At 38.2% G+C, this 12,595-nt stretch overlaps 1 long non-coding RNA gene across 1 annotated transcript in view; it reads left to right on the top strand.

Annotated features, from left to right (window-relative positions):
- The window catches only part of LOC309499034, a 322,784-nt gene extending 312,801 nt beyond the window's left edge, over positions 1-9,983 (top strand). Inside the window, exon 6 of the long non-coding RNA XR_014206103.1 lies at positions 9,643-9,983. This is a non-coding gene — a long non-coding RNA (uncharacterized lncRNA). The remainder of the gene's footprint in view (positions 1-9,642) is intronic.
- Positions 9,984-12,595: the final 2,612 nt, after the last annotated feature.

The following is a 12,595-nucleotide window of genomic DNA, read 5'->3' as shown; positions in this document are numbered from 1 at the left end:
AAACAATGGCACTGACATATTTTAATATTATGTCATTTCAAGTTTTGAGTTAAGACAACTCAAACATGCATTTTAGTCTGGGACTAGCTGCTTTATCTGTTAAACAGGCCATATATGTCTTGGAAACATGAACTAACCACTAGTTCACTACATAATGGATCAAATGTTTGTGTATTTGTGTACACAAATAATAATCTGCAATTTTACATGACCTGATCATGTTGAATTCTGTGTCTGGTTCAATGGACTGTGTTTATTGGACTCTGGTGCATTTATTGGAAAGATAAGTGCAGAGCATTGCAGAGACAGGCCTGTCAGATGCTGCTGGAATTGTCATCAGTGTTGAATGTTAAAACCCCTGCTCGCTCTCATTCTCTCACTGTGTAGAAAAGACTTTCCCTCTAACGTTACTTTGTACATTCTTATCCTAATTTGTGTGTATGTGTAATTTGTATTTAAGAGCATGGGGTTTAGAAAACCTATCACTAGTGTTTCCTAAATCTATTTTTATTAATTATTTACTTATAAAAAAATATCTTTACAGTCGCTCTTAAACACCAAAAAATGCATTGCTCTGTTTCATCTGCTGTTAAAAGAAGCTTATTTTTCTTAATTTACCAGAATTCACATTCAGTAAGCAAATGTTTCTTAAATAATTTCTTATTACACAATTCGTAAGCTTAGAATTGTGTTAATGTGCATCCTACATGTTACAAGATGCTTAGTATTTCTGATCCCGTCCAGAAGGAAGTAAAATGTATCTCTTTATCAGTCACAATTGTTTTGTGGACAAAATTAAGCCAGTGATTTCCTCAATTACCATATTGACACACTTAGTGCCCATTTTCGTTAACAAGGCTCAATGAGACTTGATTCATTACTAGACTTAAATGTTTGTATGATGCTAAAATACGATATATCCTGTCCAAACCTAATATATAGAGACAACTGTAATAAAGTAATACTAATGTTGATTCCCGAAAAAAGTGTAATCACTGTGACTTTGAATATTCAAACCAGCCTAACACAGGATTAGCTAGCATTAGCTTAGCTCAAACAATGGTGTGATTTTGGAAAAGTTTATACTGCTATTTGAGCAAAGAGTGAGAATTGTGTACTTTGCCATTAATTTGTGTCAGATAAATCTGACAGAATGTAGTTTTATAAGGAGTTTTGGATGAGGACACACACTTACTGACAACAGCAGCAGGTCTAGTGTGGTTGTCCACAGGGTGGGGGTCTTTGTCATCAGGTCTGTGTTCTGCTTTGATTTACTTTTCTTTGCTTATCTCTCTCTTCTTTGTTTCTTCTCTCTAGCTGGTCACTGGCAATCTGGACAATTTCAGCATGCAGAATGCTATTACCGTATGCACTATTTTGTAGAAATTCAACAAATGATCAGGAGGTTATCCAAAAAATGCTGATAATCAACCACATGAGGTCTAAAGAGTAAAGCAATTAGTGGGCTATATATATATATTTTGTATTCAATTTCAAAAGGGTTAGCAAAGTTTGCCACCCTGTTACCTAAATTTAGCATGTCTGTACAGTTTAAACCCCTTATTTATATGAATTTAACATTAAATAAATATTTGTAAAAAAATTTTTTTGAAAGTTAAGCTGTCATTCAGCATTGTTTAGCTATGTTTGTGATCTACCTTGTAGTTATTGGTACATTTGTGAAACTAATTTATTAAAGCAGAGAAATTTTTGCCATTTACAAAACACGTTTATCCTCATATGAATGATTTATGATTGTTCATATACTAAAATTACTCAATTGATCCGTGTTTATCTTTTTTTGCAGAACGTGTTTTATTTAGAACATATTAGCATTATTTTAGGCAACATTAACACTTAGGCTGCCACTAAAGATATCAAGTTCCTCATTGTGGTCAGGTTATTCAAGCCAGAGAAATCTCTAACTATAAAGAGATCCACTCCAATTACTGTAACATACTGTACCCTGACTAAGAGTTGCAAGCCAACTTTACTTGATTTATTATTAATTTTCAGGACGGCAGATGATCCCGGGTCTGCATAAGGAATATGACACCTACCTCTGGCCTAGTTAGACACTACATCTATCTGATGAAAAGCATTCTTGAAGTTCGTAATATTACATTTTTGCTAAGTGTTTAAGTTGTAATAAATGCTACAAAATAGATTTGCTCGTAAATGTATTTTGTTTTGCATTTACAGTTTACAACCCAATGTTCCATTTTTGAACATATGTTCTGTATATTTATTTATATGTGTGTATTTATGTGCTATTAAACATACAGCATATAAACTCTCTCACTGAGGATAAAGACCTCATAAAGGAAGTGATGCAGATACAAACAGATGATTGGCAAGTTGTGATGAAGTGAATAAACAACCTCACTATTGCCACTGCATCATCTCACCTCTGCATCAACTCACCTCATCAGCAAACACAAACTCTCACAGCACTAAAATGTCACGTTTCACCTCTCTGTCAGTATTTTCTTGTTGACTCTGTGTAATATTTTGTCAGAGGATTTGCTTGCTGCTATCTGGATTGTTTAATCCCCTGCACTGTTTCTGGCACCAGAACATGTAAACGGCAGTCTCGGTTTACTTGTCACTCTTTGAGTACTTGGCTAATTCTGTTTAGTTTCACACCCAGTCACTTAGCTCTATTTGTTTTGATAATTACAACCATAGTTCCTGGAGGCAATACTTGCCCCGAAGGACAATTCAAAGAAACAGAGAGACCTGGGCCTCGAGACTTCCTGACACCTCTAAACCTCACAGAGAGGCTTGCCAAGGTCACCTCTCATTATCACATTCTTGATAGTTCAGCACCTGTCATTGTCTTATTCTGGACAAGATTCACCCACTTAGACCAGAAAAGACCATATGACTGACAAATAAAAGCAACTAACCACAGTCCAAGTTGTTTTTATGTGCTTTCAAAGATTTGATGCCACTAACCTGACAAACTTTGGCTAAAATGTCTTCCCAAATCCCTCGTATATCGACCTTGTGCTGTGCCAGAAGTATAAAAAGTAATGCAAAATTAAAGGAATAGTTCACTCAAAAATGTACTCACCCTGAAGTAGTTCTAAAACATGTATGACTTTCTTTCTTCTGTGGAACACAAAATAAGATCATCTGAAAAGTAAATTGATGAAAGATGTTCTCATTAAAGCAACTTTACAATTTTAATGTATAATAGCTACTCTATAATCTAATAATGTAGCACTTTATGCCTAGTTCACACTACACAACTTTAAACAACTGCACATATGTGCAATGCTCTTCATATGTGCATTATAAACAACACACTACACAACTGTGCTGTTTAGACTACATGACTTGCTCTAGAGTCTTGAAGTCGTTGTGGTGTTCACACTATGTGACACTACGTAAATGATCTGCAACAGGGGGTTACACACTACACGAGCTGACAACAACTCTGTCACACAACGACTCTATCCGGTCCCAAAACCACATTTTGTCACGAAAACATGCGCAAGAAGTGGAATGGGAAATGGCGCATTGTCTTTTTGAAAATGGACGGCGGGACAAAATTGGCAGTAAAAAATAAATACAAATTATATATATACATACATACATATATTTACATTTTACATTTATTCATTTAGCAGACGCTTTTATCCAAAGCGACTTACAAATGAGAACAATAGAAGCAGTTAAACTAACAGTAGGACAACAATATGTAAGTGCTATGACCCTTCTCAGTTTCTTTAAAGCGAATTTCGTTTTTGTACAAATTGTATCTTCATTTTAATAAATGTTTCATCAACCAATTGCATGTATTTAATAAATAAAAAGCAAATAGACAATATAATAACCGTGACATGGAGGCACCGGCGCGCCGCGTTCACTTAATTGCATTGTGAACTAGAGCGCATCTCATCATGAATGAATGAAACTCAGCGTTGGCCAAATGCCTCATACATTAGCATTAAATATCTTTGCTGCATCCTTTCTAGAACAGACAAGGGCTTTCTTGCGGCTCGCATCAGCAGAGCATTGCATCGTCCATAGACCGCAAAACAATCAGCGGATGGCGGGCGGGTGCGGCTTTAAAATTTGGTCAAAAAACGTTGGTGCGGATGATGAGTTTTGTCATTTGACTCACGTCATAACCGTCATCACCAATTCTGAAACCGGTACACCCCTAATATATATATTGCGCAATGACTGTTTAGAACCCCGAAAAAAAAAAGAATATGGGTTGAAAGGATGGATAAGCACACGCGGGCAGCAGGGATTGTCTGTCAGAGAGAGTTGGAGGTGAGTAAAACATTATAATGAAAAAGCAGCTGCCTGTTGTTGTTTGGCAACGATGGTTACAAATACAAAAGGCTTTTGTAATGTCATAACAAGCTGATTATTGGTCACTGTTGCTCGTCGCGACACGTGGCACCACAGGCTATCGAGTCGGCCGACAGCTCCAGATATTTGGCATGCTAGATATTTGTCTGGCGTCGGCGATGTGTCAGCGAGCGTTTTTGATGCGTCGTTAAGTATTTCACACTTAAAGATTGGCGAGCGCGGATCACGCGCAGATTTGCACGCGATTACAGCCCGACCTGTCGGCGAGCTCGTTAACTTGCAAATCGGGCTTAAATCGGGCTTAAATCGGGCTTAAAATCCTGTAATGTGAACTAGCCATTAGTTTTAGGTCATGATGAAGAAAAAAAATATATATATATGTGTGTGTGTGTGTTTTACTGTTACGAATTACACTTTACAGTACTTTATTCAAAATAATTTAATGAAATTATTAACAATCACTCAAACAATCACCTTGTACGCAAAACTTATTAACTAATGACAGAGCAAAATTTTCAGCATTATTGCTGTGTTTCCATTACCCTTAAAATTGCACTAATTGAAATTGCTAATTGAAAATACGCCCAATGGAAACACGTCAATTTCGCAAAAACTCCCATTTATCGCAAAAAAGTTTTTATGCTCGCATGAGGTGGTTTTTCAGGCAATTTGAAGAAAAAAAATGTTTTCACAAAACTGCAATGGAAAATTTTTTTGTGGATTAGGTCACCTGACGTAGATGACGCGGTATGTTTGGACAGAATACGAGACAGTTCTAGACGCATTTCCTGCGCATAACATAATTTCCATAACAGATTTGCACAAAACTTTTGCAATCTTTTCTAAATGTCGACAAAAAACTATTGCGAAATGACGCCGTTTCCATTAACCGATGTTATGCGACTAAAACGTCCTTTTTTCCTCTCATGATAAGTAAAATCATTCCAAAAACCATGGCAATGGACGTTGGTAGGTTTATGTACTATATCCCAGCCACTGCACAAGCCATTATTATTAATCGAAGAATATGTTTGTGTGTTTTCCAAGCATTAATGGTAAGGAACGACCCTTATTATACTTGAGAGCGGCACATTTTAGGTGTTTCTGGGTGTTTCTGGGTGTTTCTCCCTCATATCTGCTTCGAGGTCTTGATTGTGGCATTTATTTGAGGTTTAGAATCCATTATTCCTGTAATTCTTTTGTCTTATATGAATTTAATAAAGAACTCTGTCTCATCTTCTGTCCAAACATACCACGTCTTCTACGTCAGGTTTCCATTGCAGTTTTGTAAAATATTTCTTTTTCAAATTGCCTGAAAAACCACCTCATGCGAGCGTAAAAACTTTTTTTGCGATAAATGGGAGTTTTTGCGAAATTGACGTGTTTCCATTGGGCGTATTTTCAATTTGCAATTTTTATTTGTGCAATTTGAAGGGTAATGGAATCGCGGCTAGAGTTCTTTATTAAATTCATAAAAGACAAAAGAATTACAGGAATACTGGATTCTTAACCTCAAAAAAAATGCCACAATCAAGACCTCGAAGCAGATGAGGGAGAAACACCCAGAAACACCTAATGTGCCGCTCTCAAGTATAGGGGTCTTTCCTTGCCATTAATGGATAACACACCTACGTCTCCTTCGATTAATAATAATGGCCAGTGCAGTGGCTGGGATATACATAAACCTACCAACGTCCGTTGCCATGATTTTTGGAGTGTCGTAACATCGGTTAATGGAAACGGCGTCATTTTGCAATAGTTTTTACTTTTTTGTCGACATTTAGAAAAAAATCGCAAACGTTTTGTGCAAATCTGTAATGGAAACGCGCCTATTGTCAGTGTTACCCGCACTCTGGACTCTGCCTGCACTCTCACTATCTGACACACTCTCACTCTCCATTATATTGATCGCACTCACCTGCAGCTCGCTAACTGCTTGTTTGGACTCTTTAAGCTCCTTGGTGATACTCAGGGGCTATTTACACGACACCATTTTTAACGGAAAACGGAAAACTTTTTATGCGTTTTGGTTGTTCATTTATGACAACGGTGTTTTGGGGGCCTGAAAGTGCAAGCTTATGATTTATTGTTTTTCTTAAGGAAAGAGGGAAGTCAAGTTATTATTAGGTAAAGGAAATAACTATTCCTGTCTGTTATACTTGCCTGTGATTCCTGCAACTTCTATGATTGTTCTTAACTCGGTTACTCCGTATAGTATGGAAATACTGTTGTTCTGCATACATCCTTACCTGTGTACTCTATCTGTGATACTTATCTCATCTTCTCATATAACCTGTAATAAACTCCCTGTGATTGGGTTCATCCTAATCTGTGCCGTCTGGTTCCGTCTCAGTGTGAGCTATACAGTCACATGATCCTTCATATTATTCTAATATGCTAATTTGTTGCTCGGGAAACATTTCTTATCAATGTTGGAAACCGTTGTGCAGATAAATATTTTTGTGGAAACCTTTTTTTCAGGTTTCTTTGTAACATTTGTTCTTTTAACATTATACAAGTATTTACTTTTGATTAATGTAATGCATCCTTGCTGAGTTATAGTATTAAATTCTTTAATTTCTTGATTATATTAACATTATGTTAATGAAATGATCAGATGATGATACACTTTTACTTTTGACAAAGAAGAAAGACATTGTTTTGAGACTTTTTTTTCTTCAATGAGGGATCGTCTTCAGTCAACTCTCCCACCCACCGTCTCTGTTTTTTTTTTTTTTTTTTTTTTTTTTTGCCTCTCTCTTTTCTTTCTCTCATTTTTCCCCTCTCTTCCTGAGGGGAACAAAGCGTGATCTTAGCCCTGGCTTGATCCGTGCGCTCTGAGCAGATAGTTCAGCCAGGATTAATATTCTCTGCCACTTTGATGTCAAAACCACATATCACAAAAATGAAAAGGATGGGGGGGGGGTGAGCAGGCTAAAGAAAGACAGTTGAGAACGAAAGGAAAGGACGACGAAAGAAGGATAGAGTGAGATAGAAGAAGTGTTAGGAATGTGATAGATTCCCTCTTGGCAAGTAGGGACCAGATGTATAATCTGGTAGCTGCTTGCCAAGGAAGCAGATGCCCTCCCAAACCCTTCAACCCCCCTTGGCAAGGCGTGTGACACGCCATACCAGGGGCCGTGTTTGTACAAGTGTATCACCTTGGCTACCATAAGTGGGGGATCAATGAGGGGGTAGTGGCCTATGCAGGTTTGCTCTATTGGCTCTCTTCGCCTGTGTTGATGGCCCCGAACATTAGAACAATCAGTCCCCCACCCACAAACCCTCCAGCCTGACTGGTTCAGTAGAAAGGGGGCGGAGGGAAAACAAACAAATGGAGTGAGATATTGCTGGATGAGGGTGCTTAGGCTGGTTTTAGAGAAAGGTGCCAAAGGTGAGAGCATCTTGTGGGCGAGAGAGCGCCCATAATCTTCTCCACATGAGGGCATGGAGAGCTTTGCCCCTCTGCAGTAATTACATTAGAGTCAAATGAATCCTACGTATCTGACAGAAACACATTTTTGCCCTCGAGGAGAATCCCTGGCTAATTGAGATCTGCCAGGAGAGGAGTCGAGCAGGCACGAGAAGGGCCTACCTATGCCATGAAGAGCTTTAAAGGGTTATGTGGGAGAGTGTGTGTTTTTGTTTAAGGATCAGTGTTGGGGAATGTTCATTTTAAAAGTAACGTGTTACAATATTGCGTTTTGTGATTGAAAAAGTAACTATGTTGCACTGGTACGTTTTTATGTAAAGGAATTGAGTGATTGAGTTAATTTTCTATTCTTTTTTTCTCACCATTAACTGACTCTCATTCAGAGTAGAGTTCTGCATAGCTTGCAGTCTTTTTTTAGACTAGATGTTCTTCCCTGAGTCCTCTGAGTTTACGTGCCATAATATATAAGCTCTTTCAAGAACAGGTGCATACCAATGCAGCATAAGTGAATTTACACCGAAATCTCAATCATGGCGAAGATTTGACAGAACAATGGACACTCTCCGTCTATAAGTATTTTTCCTGTTCAAGTGGAGTTGAAAATATAAAGTCATATACGAGTAGAAAACTCAGAATTCTGAATGATACTCAAGTTGCCAGGTTGTGATGATGAAAGGGTTGTGTCAATTTGAAACATTGCGTAAACACTGATGGATGGATGGATGATGTCATATAATGTGTCTATAACATATATAGAGATCAGTGAGCGGAAAGCATGTTTGTATCGAATTATAATAAATCATTTTGCAAGATATTTAGATTTTAAATGCTGTATTTCAATCATTTTAAAGGACCCAGAAAGCAACATAGTGTCGGCCCAGATCCGGCCCAGATTATTTGACTTTCCGATTTGTATGTGAAATGTCAAAATAATGAATGTTCAATTTGATTAAATTACAGTATGTTGTAATTTTAACAAGTAATGCATTACTTAATTAGGTACTTCAAAAAAGTTACCTGACACACACAACACATTTTATTTAACATCACCCTCAACATTGAAGTTCATCCAGTTAATTGTGTGTGTATGTTTGATGTTTATGTAGCATTGGTGATTGCAGGTTTTGTAGTGTAGGGTTTTTGTGTGTATTTGTTTGTGTATGGATTGTAGGCATAAACACGTGTATGTCCTTTACTTCTACACAGAAATGCTGGATCGGGATGGTTAGCCTAACCTCCCACTTCCCTTAGCCTCTAACAGTGATGCGGATAACACCCTCTATACGTTTCACGTCCGTCTCCTGCCAGCTTTTCAGTGGTCATTAAAAGCCAGCTGTTATCAGTCTGCACAGGATGGATTCTCTGACGATGCAGGTTGAGAATCCCACTTCAGGTAACAGGTCCTTATCTGCCTCCTGATTGCCTCCGCGCTGGCAATCCGGCTGACGTTGGCGTCTCAATCAGTCTTTAAATAATCTGCCTGGCTCTCGGGGAGGAGGACTCTCTCTGCGGTGCACAGAGACGGGAGGAACAGGAGACTTTTAATACCTGCTTCAGCTCTCAGATGGGAAGCAACAAAAACAAAATCTGAGAGGACGTGATGTGTTAATGCAAGGGTGCTTCAACACTAGAGCTTTTGGTGTGGACTCATGTCCGTTTAAGTTTAGTTAATTTGGTTGGTGTGACAGCTGTTTTCCTAAACGCACCCAAGTCTGCTTGAAAAGGTGGCCTGATCTGGTACACATAGCCGTTCACGAGTTCACACTTACATACAATTAAAGGGGGTAATGCGTATTTGGTGTGCTGTCCGCGGGGAGCGTTCCGAGCTCGGAGTTCGGCCCAAACCCAGAGTACTCCCCAGAGTACTTATATTAAAAGAGTCATAACCTAGTATTACCTTGGATACCCACGCTCTATTATAGTCTTTCAGGCCCTTCTAAAAAAGAAAAGTGGAAAAAAAATAAACACAGAGCTCCTCTGACCCTTATTTCTGAAGGCATTATTGTCTCGCGAGATCTGATGCGATATTTTGGCTGTCGTGGACGGTCATTTTAATAATGCAAATGAGGGGCGCGTTGATTGGTGGCAGGAAGGAGGGGGGTTGACACCGCAGGTAACTTCAGCATATCATTCCAAAATGACATCATGGCGCAAGTTGTGAATGAACCCGACCTGGCCGCGACCTACGGAATTCAACCGTATATGCACGAGCCAGACTCTGAACTTGAGCTGGAAAGGGAAGATGTAGAGTCGATGGAAGGACGTCTACATCAAGATGTCTCTGAATGGTAAAGACAATCATTTTGACTGAGACATACATTATACCTTTTATTTAATGTAGATTACATTAACGGAGATGTAGTCTACTTTTTTTTATCAGCTTACAGTGGTTATTGAGATCAACGTTTGCTATCATGTGGTGTTTTTGCCTTGTTTCACGTTGTGGTTTTTTAGACATTCAAATTTGTGAACGATTCCGGCGTAAAATGATTAGCACAGACACCTAACGTTAAGCCAGTGGGAAGGGTTGTAGGAACCGCGTCATTAAAAATTCATTTAATCCACTGGTCCCTGACAGCTTGGTCCGTTCTTGGGAGAGAAAACACATTTAAGTTACATGTTGATTCTGGCAGTCAACAACAGAGCAACTCACGTGTGCACTACGTTTCTGCATCTTTCGCGACTGAATATGAGGGGGAGAGGGGCAGGGCGGGCTTCCTGCAGCATAGGTCTGCGGTGTCCATATATGGTATATCCTGCCCCGTCTTGACGTCAAGTCGGGGCAGAAATTAAAATCTCGTATTTGAGTGCGCGTGCACGTGGGCTGGTTTACGAACCCAGGGGTAAACAAACACTTCACTTTTAAATATCGGCTTCCCGGCCAGTGTATAATCGTTTGGCAATCATAACATACATTGATTCTCGTGGAAAAGTGAAAATTACAGGTCATGACTCCTTTAACTGCATCTCTTGCAATTCAGCAGACAAATGCATTTTTATTTATGTAAAGTTTTGGTATTAAATCCAAAGTAATAGAAATGGCAAAAGTTGTCCTTAGTAACCTGGTTGAAGCGGTCATTTTGTTTTTGATGCAAACATCTACTTTTCAGATCAAATGAATGTGAAAAAAGACTAGGCCAGCCCTTATGAAAGACAAGTTTATTCAAGTGTGCAAGTATACTTCTTTTAAACAAAAAATAAGAAAGTATACTTTCAGTCAAATTTCTATGTACTTCTCAGAAATGTACTTAAAATTACACGTATACTTGACTTATACTGACAGAAAAGTGTGAGTATATTTGGTCTATACTTGTACTCAATCTTTGATCGAGATATACTTAAAAGTATAATTAAGTATTCTAAATATAATACTTGGCTTGTTTATTCTTTTGATTTTGAGAAGCCTATTAAATATATTTCCACATAGGTTTACATACTGTCTTATAAACGTATATTGTTTGAAAATATTGATTGATAAAGAAAACAGATATGCTCCTAATTCTGATTATCAAAAGTTTTTTTTTTTTTTTTTTTTTTTTTTTTTTTTTTGTGTAGGCTAGTCCACTGGTAGTATACATAGGAATTTACCTCAAATCTACTTTACTCTTCCCTGCCATTGACAGAATTTTATCCATGTTTTCACTGTTATATGGTAGGAGGCGCTATTACACCGGATCAAAAGAAGCAGAAACAAGTGATATAATTAAGCAAGCATTTCTGTACAAAGACAACAATAAATTTGTTTTTAGAAGTAGACTTTAGAAGTCATTTATAAACTTGATGGTCTTGAAAGTTTTTTTAAGATGGAACAACATTCGCATGTAAATGGTAAACAACAAACCACAACCAACAAACAGCTCCAATCTTGTAATTTCAGTCATACTTCAATAAGTTTACAAGACAGCAAACTCTGCGGATAAGTATCACAAGTAGTTGCAAAGTTACTTATTGTAGAGTGTCTAAAGTGGACCATGGAATTAAAGGTGAACTAAGTAACTTTTTTTACCTTAACTGAACAGCTTCGGAGTCATTGGAATGGTTATATTACTTATTTCGGGTTGAATGGTGGTCATTTCGCACCCCCCTGGTGCCCGTGAGCGGAAAATACGCACTTGCAACTTTGAGCCGGCGGGCCGCCGGCCGCTGCGTCAGGAAGTCTCGCGTGATATCAGGTCTCGCGATGTAAACAATTGCTTTACGGCCAAAAGAAATCTGCTAAAATGCTGTCATTATTGCGCTCCCTCACGCTGTCCGAACCCAAATGAAGAAGACGTTTTAAAGAATGTCCCATCTGCTTTGATGTCGTTGATCTATAGCCTCTGGTGTCTGAGAATCACCAACGAGTTTTTACAACAGTGTTGTCAAATATCTATTCCGAAGCTGTGGGGGGAGCTCTAGAGAGAAACCTGCGAGCAAAAAGCGAGAATACAGCGAAGAAATCCCGAAGCTACTGAGTGCTGCTTTAAAGTGTTTCTGAATATAAAAAATATATATATTTGCAAAATTAGGGGTTTTGTTGTCCAATGGCTCACATGATATCTATTATCAGCACAAATTACTTTGTCATTATGCTTAATATTGTTAAATAACTTTGCCTTTCTGATTTCAATATGAATGGGCTAATTTACAAATGGTTGCTCCAGGTGGAAACTGCATTTAAGGATGTGTTTGGCTAGTTCTAAGGCATGATTGCATATATCCTTCACAGAAAAGAAAATCCCATAATAGCTACATCATTAGCTTAGCAACATGCTAATGGAGAGTTGTATACCAGCTGTATTTAACTCACACATAGTTCCTGATGTTGAGTTTTCCGAATCAGTGACTGACAGT

Source organism: Leuciscus leuciscus (genome assembly GCF_965113295.1).
Source record: "Leuciscus leuciscus genome assembly, chromosome: 5".
Taxonomy (NCBI): Eukaryota; Metazoa; Chordata; class Actinopteri; order Cypriniformes; family Leuciscidae; genus Leuciscus; species Leuciscus leuciscus.
Note: the sequence above shows the minus strand (reverse complement) of the source record. Positions and strands in the feature narration are given on the sequence as shown.